The sequence below is a fragment of the Gopherus flavomarginatus genome, chromosome 2 (genome assembly GCF_025201925.1).
Source record: "Gopherus flavomarginatus isolate rGopFla2 chromosome 2, rGopFla2.mat.asm, whole genome shotgun sequence".
Taxonomy (NCBI): domain Eukaryota; kingdom Metazoa; phylum Chordata; order Testudines; family Testudinidae; genus Gopherus; species Gopherus flavomarginatus.
Genome location: NC_066618.1, coordinates 289,046,159 through 289,064,806, shown reverse-complemented (window position 1 = coordinate 289,064,806; position 18,648 = coordinate 289,046,159).

The window sequence follows — 18,648 nt, the reverse complement described above, 5'->3', positions numbered from 1 at the left end:
ATTTGTGTAGTGCTTTAAGTGTTGAAATGTCTGTACAGCCAGCGCTCCTCACAGCACTCTTGTGAGAGAGAAGTGTGTAAGAATGGTATCCTTTGGAGCTTCTCCAACCTTACAGGGTTCGGCTTACAAAGGGTTTGGAAGAGCTTTGGTTTGTGGGACTGGAACTGAACCAGCTTCTGCTGATTAGTTTGAGGGGGCTGAGTTAAAAAAAATGAACATCAAGTGGAATCCCTCGTATCCTGCCTCAGCATATCTTCTCACACACCACCTTCCCCCTCTCCAAAGAAGACCATTTTTATGGCCTAACAAGCCCTGAAACCCAAGAAGCTCAAGCTTTTGGGGGAACATCTAAGGGAGTCAAAAAGTCCAGTGAGATGTCAGATTCACTTCTCACATAGATCGGACAAGCCATCATTCCTGCTGTTCCCCATTGGAATGTGTAGATCAGCTGATTTTCTCTAGCCTAGAAAAGGGCTTCACTCTTTCCTCAGCAGGAGGATGAACTCCTGCAGCTTTGGGACTGACCAGAAACTAATACGTCCCTTCTCCTCAGTTACTCAAATCACAGTGAGGATGGCGTTAGCGATGAGAGCCCTCTTATGAAGCAGGAGAGGGATGCAGGTGGCTCTCTGGACCTGGAGGGAGAAGGAGAAGCTCTCAGAACATGGCCTAAATACGCAGCCTCTCACTTGGAGAGAGGGGGAGCTCTGAGCAGAGAAGGGGCTGAGGAGAGAGGCCTCAGCCTAAGAGACTGAAGAATCCCTGATGGGTAGGACTTTGCTTTCAGTGTGTGTGTCTCAGAAGTGCATGGGCAACCACCAGGTGTCTGACCTAGAGCACTAGGGTCTGTTGTAAGTGACTGGCTATTATTGGAGCTGTTGTTATTTGTGTCTATATCTACCCATTACTTTGCTCTGTTTATTGCAAATTGGTTGAACTCACACTCGTTATCTAAACCAGACTGGAAGCAAAGGCCCTTGTTTATTATGTGACCCCAGCATGTGAGTGCCATGAACCTACCGAGAGTCAGATCGACGTCCTCCTGGCTGTTAAGAGATGGAGTGCCTAGAGCGCTGTCCCTTCTGTGGTGTGGGTGTCACAGGTCTTGTCTACACTAACATTGTAAGTCAATCTAGTTTATGCTAGTTAAGTTATGTAACTTAAGTCAAAATAACTTACTTCGACTTAAAGTGTTGTCTACACTGTGCTATATCAACGGGAGTTGCTTTCCCATCGACACAGCTTCCACCTCTCCTTGAGATCGAGTATTGAAGTTGACAGGAGAGCACTTTCCTACTGACTTAGCGGGGCTGATGAAGACGTGCTAAATTGACGGCAATGGTGCTGATTTAGTGTTAGAGTGAAGACAAGCCCACAGCTTATGACGTTAGCTAGTTTGCATGTTCCACTGCTCACATAGTATCAGGATGAGGCCACTTGAGGACAAGAGAGGGTGTTAGTTACAATACCATCATGTAAAAGCAGCAAAGAATCCTGTGGCACCTTATAGACTAACAGACCTTTTGGAGCATGAGCTTTCGTGAGTGAATACCCACTTCGTCAGATGCATGTAGTGGAAATTTCCAGGGGCAGGTATATATATATATATATGCAGGCAAGCTAGAGATAATGAGGTAGTTCAATCAGGGAGGATGAGGCCCTGTTCTAGCAGTTGAGGTGTGAAAACCAAGGGAGGAGAAACTGGTTTTGTAATGGGCAAGCCATTCACAGTCTTTGTTTAATCCTGAGCTGATGGTGTCAAATTTGCAGATGAACTGAAGCTCAGCAGTTTCTCTTTGAAGTCTGGTCCTGAAGTTTTTTTGCTGCAGGATGGCCACCTTAAGGTCTGCTATAGTGTGGCCAGGGAGGTTGAAGTGTTCTCCTACAGGCTTTTGTATATTGCCATTCCTAATATCTGATTTGTGTCCGTTTATCCTTTTCCATAGCGACTGTCCAGTTTGGCCGATGTACATAGCAGAGGGGCATTGCTGGCATAGGATGGCGTATATTACATTGGTGGAGGTGCAGGTGAATGAACCAGTGATGGTGTGGCTGATCTGGTTAGGTCCTGTGATGGTGTCGCTGGTGTAGATATGGGGTCAGAGTTGGCATCGAGGTTTGTTGCATGGATTGGTTCCTGAGCTAGAGTTCCTATGGTGCAGTGTGCAGTTACTGGTGAGAATATGTTTCAGGTTGGCAGGTTGCCTGTGGGCAAGGACTAGCCTGCCACCCAAGGCCTGTGAAAGTGTGGGATCATTGTCCAGGATGGGTTGTAGATCCCTGATGATGCGTTGCAGAGGTTTTAGCTGGAGACTGTATATGATGGCCAGTGGAGTCCTGTTGGTTTCTTTCTTGGGTTTGTCTTGCAGTAGGAGGCTTCTGGGTACACGTCTGGCTCTGTTGATCTGTTTCCTTATTTCCTTATGTGGGTATTGTAGTTTTGAAAATGCTTGGTGGAGATTTTGTAGGTGTTGGTCTCTGTCTGAGGGGTTAGAGCAGATGCGGTTGTATCTCAGTGCTTGGCTGTAGACAATGGATCGTGTGATGTGCCCGGGATGGAAGCTGGAGGCATGAAGGTAGGCATAGCAGTCGGTAGGTTTTCGATATAGGGTGGTGGTAATGTGACCATCACTTATTTGCACTGTGGTGTCTAGGAAGTGGATCTCCCATGTAGATTCGTCCAGGCTGAGGTTGATGGTGGGGTGGAAGCTGTTGAAATCGTGGTGGAATTTTTCCAGAGACTCCTTCCCATGGGTCCAGATGATGAAGATGTCATCAATGTAGCGTAGGTAGAGAAGGGGCGTGAGTGGACGAGAGCTGAGGAAGCATTGTTCCAGGTCGGCCGTAAAAATATTGGCATATTGTGGGGCCATGCGGGTGCCCATAGCGGTGCCACTGATCTGGAGATATATATTGTCATCAAATTTGAAATAGTTGTGTGTGAGGATAAAGGCACAGAGCTCAGCAGCCAGTTGTGCTGTGGCATCATCAGGGATAGTGTTCCTGACAACTTGTATTCCATCTGTGTGTGGAATGTTCGTGTAGAGAGCCTCTACATCTATGGTGACTAGGATGGTGTTTTCTGGAAGGTCACCAATGCATTGTAGTTTCCTCAGGAAATCAGTGGTGTCACGGAGATAGCTGGGAGTGCTGGTGGCATAGGGTCTGAGTAGAGAGTCCACATATCCAGACAGTCCTTCAGTGAGAGTGCCAATGCCCGAGATGATGGGGCGTCCAGGATTATCATTACCTCTAGCTTGCCTGCATATATATATATACACCTGCCCCTGGAAATTTCCACTACATGCATCTGACGAAGTGGATATTCACCCACGAAAGCTCATGCTCCAAAATGTCTGTTAGTCTATAAGGTGCCACAGGATTCTTTGCTGCTTTTACGGATCCAGACTAACACGGCTACCCCTCTGATACTTGACACTATGCAAGGCACTGCATTCAGCCATATGGAGTGGTAATCCTTCAACCTCATGAAGAAGCTTGCACAAATACAGAGAGATATCATCTTCCTTTCCAAATGCAAATGGATGGATATCATGCCAAATGGACTAAAGGTAAAAAATCCACTGCTATCTACATGCTACACAGACCACAGTGAGAGATTATGCCATGCTCTATCAAAGAAACTGAGGAACCACCTGATCAGCATCTTATACAGCAAACAGGAAAACATCAAAAAAGAGCTCTCCAACCTGGAGACTCTCATCAATAACCAAACTTCCATACAAACGGACTTCACTAAAAGAAGACAGGAGATCTACATTACTCACTTCACCTCTCTACAAAGGAAAAAGGACTGTAAGCTGTCTAAACTCCTACCTGCCTCATGGGGCCACAACTGTGGTACCCCCAATCCACCCAGCAATATCGTCAATCTATCCAACTACACACTCAACCCAGAAGAAAAGTCTGTCCTATCTCGGGGACTCTTTCTGCCCTGCCACCCCCATCAACATGATACAGTTCTGTGGCGATCTGGAAGCCTACTTTCGCCATCTCCGACTCAAAGAATACTTTCAGGACAACACTGAACAGCGCACTGATACACAGGTACCCTCCCACCAACAGCACAAGAAAAAGAACTCCACATGGACTCCTCCTGAGGGTTGAAATGACAGTCTGGACCTCTACATTGAATGCTTCTGCCGACGAGCACAGGCAGAAATTGTAGAAAAACAACATCACTTGTCTCATAACCTAAGTCGTGCAGAACGCAATGCCATCCACAGCCTCAGAAACCACCCAGACATTATCATCAAAGAGGCTGATAAAGGAGGTGCTGTTGTCATCATGAACAGGTCTGACTACCAAAAGGAGGCTGCCAGACAACTCTCCAACACCAAATTCTACAGGCCACTTCCCTCAGATCCCACTGAGGAATACACTAAGAAACTACAACATCTATTCAGGACACTCCCTACACTAACATCAGAACAAATCAACATACTCTTAGAGCCCCGACCAGGGTTATTCTATCTACTACCCAAGATCCACAAACCCAGAAATCCTGGACGCCCCATCATCTCAGGCATTGGCACTCTCACTGAAGGACTGTCTGGATATGTGGACTCTCTACTCAGACCCTATGCCACCAGCACTCCCAGCTATCTCCGTGACACCACTGATTTCCTGAGGAAACTACAATGCATTGGTGACCTTCCAGAAAACACCATCCTAGTCACCATAGATGTAGAGGCTCTCTACACGAACATCCCACACACAGATGGAATACAAGTTGTCAGGAACACTATCCCTGATGATGCCACAGCACAACTGGCTGCTGAGCTCTGTGCTTTTATCCTCACACACAACTATTTCAAATTTGATGACAATATATATCTCCAGATCAGTGGCACTGCTATGGGCACCCGCATGGCCCCACAATATGCCAATATTTTTATGGTCGACCTGGAACAACGCTTCCTCAGCTCTCGTCCACTCACGCCCCTTCTCTACCTATGCTACATTGATGACATCTTCATCATCTGGACCCATGGGAAGGAGACTCTGGAAAAATTCCACCACAATTTCAACAGCTTCCACCCCACCATCAACCTCAGCCTGGACGAATCTACACGGGAGATCCACTTCCTAGACACCGCAGTGCAAATAAGTGATGGTCACATTACCACCACCCTATACCGAAAACCTACCGACTGCTATGCCTACCTTCATGCCTCCAGCTTCCATCCTGGGCACATCACACGATCCATTGTCTACAGCCAAGCACTGAGGTACAACCGCATCTGCTCTAACCCTTCAGACAGAGACCAACACCTACAAAATCTCCACCAAGCATTCTCAAAACTACAATACCCACATAAGGAAATAAGGAAACAGATCAACAGAGCCAGACGTGTACCCAGAAGTCTCCTACTGCAAGACAAACCCAAGAAAGAAACCAACAGGACTCCACTGGCCATCATATACAGTCTCCAGCTAAAACCTCTGCAACGCATCATCAGGGATCTACAACCCATCCTGGACAATGATCCCACACTTTCACAGGCCTTGGGTGGCAGGCTAGTCCTTGCCCACAGGCAACCTGCCAACCTGAAACATATTCTCACCAGTAACTGCACACTGCACCATAGGAACTCTAGCTCAGGAACCAATCCATGCAACAAACCTCGATGCCAACTCTGACCCCATATCTACACCAGCGACACCATCACAGGACCTAACCAGATCAGCCACACCATCACTGGTTCATTCACCTGCACCTCCACCAATGTAATATACGCTATCATATGCCAGCAATGCCCCTCTGCTATGTACATCGGCCAAACTGGACAGTCGCTATGGAAAAGGATAAACGGACACAAATCAGATATTAGGAATGGCAATATACAAAAGCCTGTAGAAGAACACTTCAGCGTCCCTGGCCACACTATAGCAGACCTTAAGGTGGCCATCCTGCAGCAAAAAAACTTCAGGACCAGACTTCAAAGAGAAACTGCTGAGCTTCAGTTCATCTGCAAATTTGACACCATCAGCTCAGGATTAAACAAAGACTGTGAATGGCTTGCCCATTACAAAACCAGTTTCTCCTCCTTTGGTTTTCACACCTAAACTGCTAGAACAGGGCCTCATCCTCCCTGATTGAACTACCTCATTATCTCTAGCTTGCCTGCATATATATATATATATATATATATATTATATATACACACACACACACACATACACCTGCCCCTGGAAATTTCCACTACATGCATCTGACGAAGTGGGTATTCACCCACGAAAGCTCATGCTCCAAAACGTCTGTTAGTCTATAAGGTGCCACAGGATTCTTTGCTGCTTTTACAGATCCAGACTAACATGGCTACCCCTCAGATACTTAATACCATCATGGTTTGGAATATCTGGGGGCTGGAAGCTTTCAGCGGATAGAGTAGATGAACTGATAAGTCTCCCTTCTCGGTCTGTCTCCAGATGACTTCTCGAGGTCCCTTCCAGTCCCACAATTCTATGATTCCCTATGCATAATTCCTAAAATGAAAGCTAACAGATGAATGCTTTTCACATGTATGGCTGGGGCTCCCCTTCATCAAAGAGCAGAATCTCAGAAAGAGGGAGAAGCAGGCTCATCAGCTAAATTTGCCGCTGCACTCTAGCTCCACCTAACAATCTCTGTGTCAAACGTGCTTTTCTTTGTCACGGGGAACAGAGCTGTGATTTGATACCCCTGCTTGGCATAGAGTCAGTGTGTGTTTCTCTCGAGTGCCTATAAGGATGTAAGATGATGATGTAAATTGCTGCATGGTTTTACTCTGCCATTCCTGCTTTTTTGTGGTTTTGAGGGGGTTATTACTAGCCTTTAGCAACCTTCACTGTTTTTAACTGGTTTTTTTGTATACGTCGACCACACTTGATTATTTTTATGTAAAGCTGGAGCCTCGCAAAATGAAAGAAAGAAGACTGCAAAATGTTACATGCAGACATTCTTCTTTTCTACAGCGACTTCCATTTATGCACAAAACATCAGTTCTGAAAGTTTGTAAGTGCACTGCAGTCTATGTTACAAATTGGCAGTAAGCCACTTACAACACCTTGTTCTGTGTCTCAGATGGGCATGCCTGGTAATATTTTAACAGATTTTGTTCTTCATTTCATGCAGAAAATATTGCCATGCATTTTTCAGATGTTTAGCAAATAACATACACATAAGAAGTGAGTATTTTACAAAATATCTGTTTGCATATCTGTACATTTTGTCCTGTAAGGGGAAAAAATGTGTTTTCTGTTCTAGACATTGAGGAAAAAACATTAATATTGTATTAGCCATTGGAAAAAAAGATTGTTCTTGTTTTTAAAGTTATATAGTATTTATAATTTGCTGCACCCACGATGTTGTATATAGTATAGCTGCTATATAATGCTAGTATGCTACAATAGATGTGATATCTTACTATTTTAAGGGTCAATCATGTGAGGATATTGAATGCCTCCTGTGAGGATTGGGCCCACTTAATATGTTTTGTACCACACTTCAGATGTTAGTGAACTACAATGATGATGATATTTTATAGCTTAATGTTTTGATTCCACAAGGTGCTGAATACCCCTAGGATTAGACCAGTGAATACATATAATTCCTAAAGGTCCCAAAGTCATTTGAAAACTATATAAAGCAGAAAACATTTGAAATAGAAATATAGTTGCATCTTCAGAGTAAAGCAGAAGCTTTTTAACAGGACCTGCCATTATGTTCCATAATTTAAGTCTGGGAGTAAAGAAGAATGCAATATCCAATTGGAAATGCAAAGGTATTTAGGTAATCAGGATGTAGTTAATAGGGCTGCTGGGAAATTTTCCCCCAAGAGAATTTTTGTATGGAAAATTTTGTTTCCCACAAAATGATTTTTTTTTCCCCACAGAAAGTGTTTGCTTTCCTCAAAAAAAAATTTTTTTTTCATTAGAAAACTGAAAAAAAACATTATTTTTGGCAGAAAAGTGAAACATTTTCAGCTCCCAAGCCCCCAAACCATGACATTTGGCAGATTCTTTGTGTTTTGAAAAAGTAATTGAAATTTTCAGCTGAAGTATCAGAACCAGAGTTTTGCGTCTCCAAGGGATACCACCTCCATCAGCACAGTGCCCCCGACATAATTAGCTTAGTACTTGCTAGTACTGAGGAACACCACCTGCTGATTCACTACCACCACAACCTGTGCACAGTAACTATATTGGGTGAGGTCTATACTAGGTGCCATCAGCAGACTTTGTTAGGCTTTTTGTTAAACTACAAATTAAGCCCCCTGCAGAGGATCTTTTAAAGACTGCCAGATAATTTTCCTGTTGCACATGAAAGGAATTATTGATGGGATTTAAATGGCCAGCCTTGAAAAGCACACATTTAAGGGTGATATGGATGAGAGACAATAAAAAGACAGTCTAAATTTTAGTCTACCTAATTTACTCAGCTTTAATTCAGCCACACAACTATTTCATCTTAATGGCAAGATCTAGTGTATCATTGTAGTTCTCTTGCCAAAGATTGATTAGATGAGCTCTGAGTTAAAATTATGATGAGTAGGGAAATATGGAAGTGTTTAATTTAATCAGTTCAGAAATATGCTCTTTCTCTAATAGAGTGTTACATGAAGGAGGAAACAGAGGGCTAAATTAGTTGCAGCAATTAGAGTTCAGGCCAAGAAATCAGAGTTATAGTTCTTCAAGATAGAGTTCCAAAAGAAGAACTGATAGAAAGAAAAGCAGACACTATTGAGCAGATATTGCAGAAACAGAGCTGCTTAAAGAAGTGGCGATAAAGCAGGTAAGGACTCTTTTACTGTGGCCTTGACTTATCATTTATTCAAAGGGCAGCTGAAAGTTGCAAGGAAAATCAATTTGTCACATTCTGCTCTGCATAAGAGTTTTTGCTGTCAATGAACTTAGAGTGAAAATACCCCACAGACAGACCCTGACAACCTGACAATTGCAGACATTCACCTTTGACTGTGCTACCTTGCTGAAATCTTGGCTTCCCTCCTCCTTCCATTTAATTCTGCCTTTGTGATATGTGCCAGGTAGTTTGTGGGAATAAAAAACTGGAATCTTATTTTTGAGGCCAAAAAGAGGGAAATAAGTGAAAGATAAAATCTGATTCAAACTGTACAGTATCTACAAATCAAGACAACTGAGTGAATCAGCAGTCTGCTGGCCTCTGATTATAGTGGTTTCTGCGGGTACTACTTTAAGGAGCAGATCTGGGTGAATACTGCAAAATATTTTTCACTTATATTTCTTTGAATTTATAAATAAATCCACTGCATTTGTGTCCCTTTTCAGTTCTCTTTCTGTGAATGCCCTAGAAAAATGAATATGTTGGCAAGAAAGTTCACTGAAACAATGTATTTTAAAGAGCCTTTGCCCCCTTTTGCCTCCTTATGATGGATAAAGAAAGCCTGAAAGGTTTTTTAAACTTCCTGGTTTTCTTTTAACACTAGAAATTCAGATCCTGTCTAGGCTGGAAGACTCTGATGCCTGGATAATGAGAGTTATGTAGACAACACAAGAGCCAAGAAAGTAGAAGTTGATCTAACAAAAAGGGAAGGGAATTTTAGGCAGACTCAATAAAACTTTGTTTTCTGGGTGGTTTTTTTAATTAACTCCTATTAAACTTCAATGTCTAATTCACATTTAGGGAAAATGAAACCTTTGTTAAAGATCCAAGACACTTAATTATTCAGTTCAGGTGCTACCGCTCATTATAAGCATCTATGAGCCCTGCCCCTACAAAGCCAGGGAAGACTAGAGTTGAGTTTTGAGTTACTTCTAAGGTAAAAAAAAACCATTTTTTTAAATAAAACCTACTGTAGTAAATCAAACCTTCTCTAAAGAAGATTGTGTAGACAGAGGCAAAGGCAGGAGCAAGGCCTTGCCTTGTCCCTCAGACTATTTGGAGACTTTTTATTGTTAAACACCAACATGTAATTTATTTACATGGCTCTTCCTACCACCTTTACTGACTCATACACCACATCATTAACACCATTAGTGTCTCCTCAGCCCTCTTCCAAGGAGGGAAGAGGTCTTTCCACTCAGAGCCTTCTTGGGTCTGGCTCTCTGGTCCTGCCTCTCTGCCAGCATTTCCTTCCTGTGCCGCCTTCTAGCCTCTCTTTTAATGGGCTAATTAGCTACCCCTCTACCCCTCTCAGGAGCCAAAAAATCTTCCCGTGTTATAGGTGAAACCACGTTATATAGAACTTGCTTTGATCTGCTGGAGTGCACAGCCCTGTCCCCCTGGAGCGCTGCTTTACCGCATTATATCCGAATTCGTATTATATCGGTTTGCATTATATTGGGGTAGAAGGGTATTGAGTCCTCCTTAGCTCATTCTAATCCGCTCACTAGGAACAGTCAGGTCCACCTCGTGGGGATTAATTGGTTTTTAAGTGACCAGAGTGTTGGCTCAGCTATTGGTTCCCAGCATGCTGTCAGAAAGATAAAAAGGGCATAAATCCAATTTAAAAAAAAAAATCCTTTGCAAGTCTTAAACAATGTGGGATATTTGAGAAAAGTCTCAGCACTGACCTCAACTTATACAATTAGGAAATTAAACAAAATTCTAACCAAATGCATTTCCTCTCCACTTCCCCACCTGGATGTTTTGGAGAAAATACTGTCTTCCTATTGATACAAGAATGTTTTATTCCGAAATGGGACAAAATAAATGCTTGGTGGTGGTAGTATATAGCTGAAAGACACAGGGAATAACCACCCCTTCATTTTTACAAGAGATGACCCTGAGCTTAATTCTCACATCTAGACTATCCTGAATTTGGAGAAAGTTTAATTGAGATGTAATTTACAATGACCTCTATAGTTTGGGTCCTGGGTTTGAGAGAGATCAACTTGCATTATACCTTAACAGCTGACTGTAACAGGGCAGCTTGCTTTGAGCCAGTCAGTCCTGCTCAATTGACCTTATCCTGCCAAACCTGTGCTTGGCAGTGGATTTCTGTCATAACTTTCCTACTCAGATCTGAACCTTAGAGTTCAGAACATGAGAAGCTAGCACGAAACTTCCAAACTTAATTACCAGCTTGGATCTGATATCGCAGCCACCAGCCAGAAAATTCCAGTGTCTAGCTCACTGTGGTCTCCCCAAAACCTTCCCTGGGGGACCCCAAGACTCAGATTCCTTGAGTCTCACAACAAAGGGGAATAAACCATTTCCCTTCCCCCTCCTCCCCTCCAGGTGTTCCCTCCCTGGGTTCCTGGAGAGATTATACATATTCAAGTTCCAGGAATCTAAACAAAGGGATTCCACCCTTCCCCCCCCTTCTCTATTCCTGTTAAGTACAGACTCAATTCCCTCGAGCATCAACAAGAGGGAAAAAAAAACAAACAAACAGGTCTTCAAAAGCAAAACTTTATATAAAAAGAAAAAAAAAAGACATAAAAATGGTCTCTGTATTAAGGTGACAATATACAGGGTCAATTGCTTAAAGGAAAAAATGAATAAACAGCCTTATCCCAAAAAGAATACAATTTAAAACATTCCAGCAACTACACACATGTAAATACAAAAAAAACAATATAAACCTATTATCTTACTATCTTTGTACTTACAACTTGGAAACAGAAGAGTAGAAAGCCTGGAAATAGAGAGATCACTCTCAGAGCCGAGAGGGCCACCGAACCAAACCAAGACAAAGAACTCACACCCAAACTTCCCTCCACCCAGTTTTGAAAGTATTTTGTCTCCTGATTGGTCCTCTGGTCAGGTGTTTCAGGTCACTGTTTGTTAACCCTTTTATAGATGAAAGAGACATTAACCCTTAGCTATCTGTTTATGACAATTTCAGAGGAAGCAAAGAAGCAGAGCAGTTGAGAGCTGTTTGGAGAGCAGAAGACTGTATGGAGCCATAGGAAAACACAGGCATGTGGGAGACCTCTGTAAGAAGGCCTGCGAGTGGCTGCTTGGTATAGAGCAAGGAGCAACCTAATGAAGCCCTGGTGGGGCTGAGAGGTGGTTGGAAAGGAGCCTCGGAAGGGTGGAAGCTAAGCTCAGAGAATGTGCTTGAAATAGACAAGTCCCTGGGGCCATAAGGGGTGAGCCCAGTTGGAGTCCAGGGCAAAGATTCTGGGTTTTCTTTGTTTTGCTAGTGCATGATGTGGATTTTGGTCAATGGATTAGATGGAGGCCGACTCATTACAAGTCACCTGTGTCTAGAGTAGGCAGGAGATTGTTGTGGGGAAACAGAGGCAGAACACTGCAAGGCCTTGCTGTGAGGAGGTGCGCTGAGACTGTGAGTGTTGTAACATTGTTGCTGTGTCTTCACTACAGAGCAAGATGTCTCTCTACATCTCGAGGTAACATGCTACTAGAAGCAAGACATTCTCATTTTATCTCGATGTAGCTACCTGAGGAAAACCTCAGGTTGGGGGCATGGGGTTGACTCCAACTAGCTTCATTCAGAGTATGTCCTCTTGGAGGGAGCTGAGGTTGTGATTCCCAGCTTTCGGAGATGTAGTCCTGCTAGCTCTGATGGAGTTAGCATGCTAAAAAGAGAGTATAGCTGCAGTAGGATGAACTAGCCCTGCCCCCGAGTGCCTGTGGTCTTGGATGGGATCTTACTCAGGGTGGCTAGCCCCTTGAATTGGCACACCTGCACTCTGTTTTTAGTAGGCTGGTGTGTGTATGTCTCTCTTAGCCCACCCAAGCTCAAAGCGTAGAAATATCTTGAGATAAAAACTACCTGTGCCTTCTCTCCACTGGGATTTTTCATTGAGATAGTGATCTCAAGTTAGCTATCTTGATGTAAAACCACTTATCTTTCCAAAGAAGACTGCTGAGATCAAATTAGATTCTTAAAATGAAAATCCTGGTTGTTTACTTGTCACTAACCACTCTGTTTCTTCTTGTATTTCTCTCAACAAAGCAAAAGAAAGTTGTTTCAGCGAATTTCACTTTTTAGGTCCTAGCTGGGATTTCAAACATTACAGGGAAAATTTGATTTATATGAAAAGCAACAGTTTTTAGAAGGTTGCCTTTTAATTGTAGAGTTGTTTTGATGAGACTAAAGTTTTATAAAGGCCTATTAAAAATGTATGGGTCCAATTGAAGCTGACAGAGTCCTCTAAAGCAGATTGTTAAGTATACATACATCTAGAGAACACTGTTGGTTGCACAGGATAATAAAAACAAACAAACAATTACATGAATAAATACAGGAACTCCTCACTTAAGGTCATCCTGGTTAACGTTGTTTCAGTGTTAAGTTGCTGATCAATTAGGGAACATGCTTGTTTAAAGTTGTGCAATACTCCCTTCTAAGTCATTTGGCAGCCACCTGTTTTGTTCACTCCTTTCAGGAAGAGCAGCCCACTGCAACTAGCTGGTGGGGGCTTGGAGCCAGGGTGGACCAGCAGCCCCCCATTAGCTCCCCACTCCCCTAAGTTTCCTGTGCAGCGGCTGTCCCTCCCCTCACTGCCATGTGCTGCTCCTGCCCTCTGCCTTGGAGCTGCTCCCAGAGACTGCTGCTTGCTGTATAGGGGAAAATGGGGGACTAATGTCAGGGTGTATCTCCCTCCCCCTGCTCCTGCACCCACTTACCCTATTTGCATAGAGCAGGGGGGACACGGAGGGAGGGAGCTTCTAGGCAGTAGCTGCTGTCTCAGGTCTCAGCAAGCTGATTTAATTAACAAGGCAGTGTACTTAAGCCTGAGGTCAGCTACTTAAAGGGGAAATGCACATTTTTTCTCTCACACACAGGGTGCATGTCTCTGTCTGCCCTCCCTCCTTTCCTGCTGCCTTGTAGAGTGTTGTGAGAGTTAACCCTTGAGGGCTCAGTCAATTGCTAGTTCATTTAGCAGTAAGGCATTCCCTGGGAAATATCCCACCCTCTGACTCCTCCACCTCAACCAAACTTCACAATCATCACTGTGTACCAGTATTAAATTGTTTGTTTAAAACTTATACTGCGTGTGTGTGTGTGTGTATATATATATATATATATATATATATACACACACACATAATACAGTCTTTTGTCTGGTGAAAAAAAAATTCTCTGGAACCTAACCCCCTCATTTACATTAATTCTTATGGGGAAATTGGATTCAGTTAACATCATTTAGTTTAAAGTCACATTTTTCAGGAACATGATTATGTTAAGTGAGGAGTTCCTGTAATGTGATGATTAAAAATCTCTTTAGCCTTCCCCCAGATTCTGTGGTAATCTCTATTGGGAACCAAATGTGGTGTCTCAGGCCTGTTTCTAAACTGTCTCTCAGTAAATAATGTTCATTCTGTTTATTAAATTATTTCTCTTTCTGTACATTCAATACAGCTGGTTGGACAGTTTTTTTATTTTTCCCATGAAAATTTTCAAATTTTTTCTGAAAATTTCAGGGTTTTCCTAAAAAAACAAATATTTTTGTTTTCATATTCAATTTTTCAGCTTTAATATTTCATGTGTTAATAAATACACAGGTTAGTCTTGGCTTTATTATTTTCTCTCCCTATCATAACAGTTCAAAGTATGGAACAAACATATAGGGCTGTTGATTGGAGAGCTAATAATACTAAGTGAAAATTTCACCATGCTTCATTTGACATTTTTTTCATTTGTCATTAGACAAATAATTATAAGGAAAGTGGAGGGGAGAGTAAGGAAGTGCTCTCTGGTGGTACAGAGACCTGGGGAAGATGCAGAGTGGGCTGCAGGCATTTTACATTTTTTGTGTCAGATTTTATTGGAGATTTGCCTCATGACAGCCACAATATAAGCTGTGCAATCTGTAAGGCTGGTCAACATCTTTCACAGGGTTCTTTTATGGTGAGAACATTTTTCTTCATCAAAACTGGAAACTTCTGCCAATTTATTTCTTACTTTTCCATTTTCTCAACAACAATATAAAAAAAAATTTAGTCTTTTTTGGGATGAACTCTAATTTTACCTTTGTTTTACCCTTTTCTCTCCCTTTTTTTCCCTTTCCTTCCACCACCCACCCTTTTCTGTGACAATAGAGAGGTGGAGAGGGGGAAAATGGGAGGAGAAAAGAAACCAAAATAACAAAAAATTGAGACTAGACATTTTTGATAAACATTTTTGCAAAAATGTTTTGAATAAAGGAAAAAAATCACTCTTTGCTAAACTGGCAAGATGAAAATGACTTTGACAGATTTTGCAAAAAATATTTTGTGCATTTTCCAACCATCCCTAGCAAAGCGTTGCAAGTTATGATTTGTACCAGTGCAGCTTAGGCCAGGTTCAAATAGGCATTCACGCCTCGGGTGTTAAGCAGAGTCTTTGCCTGTGTACAGTAAGAGTTTCCACCGGTGCAGCGACACTGGTGGTTGGTCATCGATGGCTATAACCGGTGCAAAGCCCCTGTGTAGGCTCAGCCCTACAGATGGCTCTTCAAGAGAGGAACCATCTTCTACTATTCATAGATTCCAAGGCCAGAGGGGACCATTGTGATCATCTCGTCTGAGCTCTGGTATAACGCATGCCATAGAACTTCCCCAAAATAATTCCTAGAGCAGATCTTTTAGAAAAACATCCCATCTTGATCTAAAAATTGTCGGTGATGGAGCACCCACCACAATCCTTGGTAAATTGTTCCAATGGTTAATTACTCTCTCTGTTAAAAATGCATACCTTCTTTCCTGTCTGAATTCAACTTCCAGCTATTGGATTGCGTTACACCTTCCTCTGCTGGATCGAAGAGCCCATTATCAAATATTTGATCCCCATGTAGGTATTTATAGACTGTAATCATCCCTTACCTTTCTCTTTATTAAGCTAATGTAACTTTAATGCCCTTGTGGCCAAGATGGAGTCTGCTCTGCAAGCAGCCCTGGCCAAGAGAAGGTGCACACAGGAACGCAGCAGGGAAAGTCCTTTCCACCCCAGGGGCAGCTGTTCCAACCCTCCCAGAGTGAACACATACACACCAGAAAGGTACAAAGAATATAGGAAAGGGAAATGTTTATTTACAGATGGATGAAAAGAGAAAAACAACAGCGGGAAATATAAGGAGAGTGGTAAAATATGGTTGCATTTAACTCAAAGTCCCACAGGCCCAGTGGTAGCACAGTCTGGCAGGGCAGACACCGAGCAATGTGTTTGCATACAGAGTTCAGGAGGCCTGAGCAAAGTTCCAGTCCAGTGGTGAGTCTTAGGTGCACCTGGTCATCTTCGACACCAGTGAACTTTCTCCAACAAACCACTCCAGTGGCCTCTTCTGCCACCCTCTGCAAAGCCACACAGAGCGACCATCTCCCCACTTAACTAGCTAACAGCCTCCCTCCTTATTCCCAATGCAAAGTCACAAGCCCCAGTACTCACAGCCCATTGCAGCTCTGGGCAGTAGTGATACGGGGTCTGGTTCCAGTCTGTCCTTCTCAAGTGATTTCTCCCTGGCATAGTGCTCCTCCTGGCTCCTGTCCTGGGATGTCCCCAATCAGCCACCCTGTCCTTCGCAGGCTTCAGGCAGGTTCTCGGCTGCTTCACTCTGTGAGGGTCGGCTTGCTGCAGCCCATCTGTCTGGAGCTCCACACTCACACACCCTGTTACTATTTCTCCTCTCTCTCTCCTCCCCCTCCCACCAATAACACTTCCTCCTTCTGGAACCAGTGGCAGCTCCAGGCACCAGCACTCCAAGTGCATGCCTGGGGCTGCAAGCCGTGGGCGGGCACCCTGCCGGTTCCTGCGAGGGCGGCAGTCAGGCAGCCTTCGGCAGCACGCCTGCGGGAGGTCTGCCAGTCCCGCAGATTTGCCGGCAATTCGGCGGCAGGAACGCCGAAGCCGCGGGACCAGCGGACCTCCTGCAGGCCAGCCGCCGAAGACTGCCTGACTGCCGTGTTTGAGGCGGCAAAAAAGCTAGAGCTGCTCCTATCTGGAACAATCAGCACTTATCCCCTCAGGAAAAATATTTAAAGGGGCCCTACTCTCTGAACCACAAAGTGGTTACTAAACAGATTGAACACTTCGAGTCTGACACTATAAGGCATATTTTCTAATCCTTTGTTTGTTGTCATGGCTCTTCTCTGAGCCCTCTCCAATATATCAACATCCTTCTTGAATAATGGGCACTGGAACTGGACATGGTATTCCAGCAGCGGCTGCACATGTGCCAAATACAGAGTTACAATGTGTAGCACAATTGGAACATGATCCTGATTGGAACCTCTGGCTCCTTCTGTAATATGAATAATAATTAATAACTGACTGCTGAAAATGTGGTGGCTGAGGAGCCATTGGGCATCCAGTCAGATCCCATAGCTCTAGTAGCATCTATGCACTACCTCACTGCCTTGGCAGACTTTTTATCACTTCCAGGGCCAGCCTTAGACCAAGTGGGGCCCCAGACAAGGGGTGTCTTTGGCACCCCCTCCCTTTGTTAAACTTTTGAATATCTTTTTTTTTTTTTGCATTTGTAGCCCATTTCATGACTTTGATGCATGATTTTCATGCATGATTCATCCCTGTCTCTTAAGAAGATAGACTTGCACACTAGGATCTGTAAATCTGTATTTATTCATGCCATATACAAGCAAATGAAATCATTCATTTCCTCTAAGCTTATAGAAACTTTTTAAATGTTAAGAGTAACTGAAATGTAATAACATCAATAAAACAAGGTTCATAATATTGCAGCAGTGCTCTCATATGACTTTGTTCTCATAACTCACTGACTGACTGGTGATGCCTGCCCCTTATATACCCACTAGGGTATATAACAACAGTCTAGGAGGTTCAAGGATAATGTAGTTCTCAGAAAGTCTGGAAGGTTTCATGACATTTTACAAAGCTCCAGAACATTCTAGAGGGTTAGTGAAAAATGAATCCACATACAGAATACCTGAAACATTTTACTTCAAACATTCTATTTTCCCTTTTGTCACTAACAACAAAAACAGCACCCTGTGCCTGGTGTCCGTCACCTCCCCCAAGCCTGGCACCCCAGGCAGCTGCCTGCCCCCTAAATCCAGCCTTGACCCCCTCTGTCACTCTAGCAGTAAGGTTTTCAGTTTCTTTGATATCACTGGTTGTCCCACTGCTGGCATTTCTATGTGATTGCCCGCTCCAGTGGGGACTCCCTGAGGACCTTATTCAGTCAATGTCCAGTGAAATCAGTGGGAATCAGTCTATTGATGTCAGTGGGCATTGGACTGAGCCCTGAATGCCTTGTGTCAGTTACAGCTGCTTGGGATTGTTTTCACTTCAGGACCTGTCATTTTCTGTTGGGAACATCTCACACACAGAACCATATTCCATGACACCACCCCATCTGATCGCTGCCCTTCTTTATTCAGGCCTTGCCATGGGGCTGGCAGGTGGCTCTACAGTGTAGGGTTTAAACACAAGGTAAAGGACTATTGCCTCAGCATGTGCATCCAACTGAGTTGGTGCACATTTGCCCCAATATTGTTCCTCTCTGTGACATGTGGTGATGAGAGACACACGTGGCCCTTGGTTCATAATAATTAAACACAGATAAAATGTTTTTTTAAATGTCCATATTTGTTAGTCTCTAAACAGCTTTAACCAAACCTCCCAGTTGGTGTGCTAATGTATTTTGGGCAAACTTGGATTTGTACCGCACGTCTGGACTGCTAGAACGCTGTTCCGATTGTACGTCAAAGGGAAATCTGTGCATTAGGGAGAA